The sequence below is a fragment of the Rhinopithecus bieti genome, unplaced genomic scaffold (genome assembly GCF_001698545.2).
Source record: "Rhinopithecus bieti isolate Rb0 unplaced genomic scaffold, ASM169854v2 scaffold_25806, whole genome shotgun sequence".
NCBI classification, from domain to species: Eukaryota; Metazoa; Chordata; class Mammalia; order Primates; family Cercopithecidae; genus Rhinopithecus; species Rhinopithecus bieti.
The window spans coordinates 217-3,324 of record NW_016811742.1 but is presented as its reverse complement, the minus strand read 5'-3'; the positions used below and the strand labels follow the sequence as shown (position 1 = coordinate 3,324).

At 38.4% G+C, this 3,108-nt stretch overlaps 1 pseudogene; it reads left to right on the top strand.

Annotated features, from left to right (window-relative positions):
* The first annotated feature begins 1 nt into the window (after window position 1).
* On the top strand, window positions 2–707 carry LOC108543996 (heterogeneous nuclear ribonucleoprotein A1-like; annotated as a pseudogene).
* Window positions 708–3,108: the final 2,401 nt, after the last annotated feature.

Below are 3,108 nucleotides of genomic sequence, written 5' to 3'. Positions count from 1 at the left end.
TGTGAAAAAGATATTTGTTGGTGGCATTAAAGAAGACACTGAATGACATCACCCAAGAGATTATTTTGAACAGTATGGAAAAATTGAAGTGATTGAAATCATGACTGACCGAGGCAGTGGCAAGAAAAGGGGTTTTGCCTTTGTAACCTTTGATGACCATGACTCTGTAGATAAGACTGTCATTCAGAAATACCATACTGTGAATGGCCACAACTGTGAAGTTAGGAAAGCCCTGTCAAAGCAAGAGATGGCTAGTACTTCATCCAGCCAAAGAGGTCGAAGTGGTTCTGGAAACTTTGGTGGTGGTCGTGGAGGTGGTTTCGGTTGGAATGACAACTTTGATCGTGGAGGAAACTTCAGTGGTCATGGTGTCTTTGGTGGCAGCCGTGGTGATGGTGGATATGGTAGCAGTGGGGATGGCTATAATGGATTTGGTAATGATGGAAGCAATTTTGGAGGTGGTGGAAGCTACAATGATTTTGGCAATTACAACAGTCTTCAAATTTTGGACCCATGAAGGGAGGAAACGTGGGAGGCAGAAGCTCTGGCCCCTATGGTAGTGGAGGCCAATACTTTGCCAAACCACAAAACCAAGGTGGCTATGGTGGTTCCAGTAGCAGCAGTAGCTATGGCAGTGGCAGAAGATTTTAATTAGGAAACAAAACTTAGCAGGAGAGGAGAGCCAGAGAAGTGACAGGGAAGCTACAGGTGACAACAGATTCGTGAACTGAACCAAGCACAGTGGTGGCAGGGCCTAGCTGCTATGAAGAAGAGATGTTTTAGACAAATACTCACATGTATGGGCAAAAAATTCGAGGGCTGTATTTGTGACTAATTGTATAACAGGTTATTTTAGTTTCTGTTCTGTGGAAAGTATAAAACATTCCAACAGAGAGTTTTAATGTAGATTTTATTTTCTTGCATTCATGCTGTTGATTGCTACATGTAATAGTCTGATCATTAACACTGAATAAATGTCTTTTTTAAAAAAGATACAGCCCCTCTAAAAAAAAGCTTAGCATTTTCTTACAAAACTAAATATGGAGTACCATATAACCCAAAATTGCATGCAAACCTGTTTACACAAAAACCAGTACATAAATGTTCATAGAGCTTTACTTGTATTGACCAAAAATAGAAAACACCCCTGATGTCATTCAATGAATAAACAGATAAACAGTTATACATCACTACTATGGAATAGTACTCAACAATAAAAATGGAAGAACTATTGATGCATACAACAATTGGTATGAATCTCGAGAAAATTATGTTTAGTGAGAAAAAGCCATGCTCAAAAGGTTACACAGCATTTAGTTGTATTTAAGTAACAACATTCAAATAATGAAATTCTGGCAAGCAAAGTGAGATTGCTGACTATCAGTAGTTAAGACAGGGCAAGATGAGAGAGAAGGGAGATCAGGGGAGGTGGCTGTGGTTATAATAGAACAATATAAAGGATCCTTGTAGTGATGATGGAAATGTTCTGTATTGTAACTAATAGTGGACATGTAAACTGACTCATGATTAAATTTCATAGAACTAAATACACACACACTGATGTGGATTTAATCAATGCCAATATCCTGGTTGCAGGATATAGTTCCTTAAGATGTTATCATTGAGGAAAATGGGTGAAGTACACATGGGATCTCTGTACAGTTTCTTACAACCACATGTGAATTCAAAATTATCTCAAAATAAAAAGGCTAGTTTTTTGGTTTGTTTTTTTTTTTTTAAAGAGCTATCACTGACTTGCATTCAGGATGTTGATGGAAAATAAACTCTCAGCCACAAATTCTATGCCCAGCAAAACTATCCTTAAAGAATGTAAGGAAAATAAAGACATTTTCAAATGCAGGAAAACTAAAGAAACCTGAAAGAAAGGCTGAAGGAAAGTATTCAAACAGAAAGGAATTGATGAAAAAAGAAAATATAGAGCATCCAGAAGGAAGAACAACAGAAATAACAGAAATATGAATGTGGAGAAACTGGATCACTCACGCATTGCTGGTGGAAATGGAAATGGAAGATAATACAGACTCTCTGGAAAACTATTTGGCAGTTTCTTATAAAACTAAACATGCTAGTACCATAAGGCTTAGCAATTACACTCATAGCATTCATGACAGAGAAATGAAAACTTATATTTACAGAAAAACCTGTTTATGACTGTTCATAGCGGCTTCACTCTTAATATCCAAAAACTGGAAAAAAACAATTTGATGCCTTTTCAATGGGTGAATGGCTAAACAAACTGTGGCATAGCCATACTATGAAATATAAATCAAAAATAAAAAGGAGGGTAGGCTGGGCATGGTGGCTCACGCCTGTAATCTCAGCACTTTGGGAGGCCAGGGCAGGCAGACGACTTGAGGTCAGGAGTCTGTGACCAGCCTGGCCAACATGGTGAAACCCTGTCTCTACCAAAACTACAAAAATTAGCTGGGCATGGTGGCACACACTTGTAATCCTAGCTATTCAGGAGGCTGGGGCATGAGAATTGCTTGAATCCAGGAGGCAGAAGTTGCAGTAAGCCAAGATCGCGCCACTGCACTCCAGCCTGGGCAACAGAGGAGACTATGTCTTAAAAAAAAAAAAAAAAAAAGGAGGAAACTCCTGATACATGCAACAAGCTGGCTGAGTTTTCAGAGAACCATACTGAGTGAAAACACCAATCCCCAAAATTACATACTGTAACATTCCCTTAATGTAACATTCTTGAAGTGACAAAATTATAAACAGAGAACAGATCAGTAGTTACCAGGTGTTAGGGATGGGGCAGGTTGAAAGGAAGGGATGACATGAGGAAAGTGAATGTGATTATCAAAGGGCAAGACGAGGCATCTTTGCAGTAATAGAAACGTTCTATGTCTTGCTGGAGGTAGACATTAAAACTACCTGTGATAAAACTGCAAAGAACTAAACAGACAGACACAAATTAATTACAAGTAAACCTGGGGACATCTCAGTAAGATCTGTGGAGTGTATCAATATCAATACCTTGGATGTGATATTTTACTATAGTTTTAAAGATGTTATCCTTTGGAGGAAATGGCTAAATCATAAACAGGTCTCTGTATTATTTCTTACAACTGTGTGTGAATC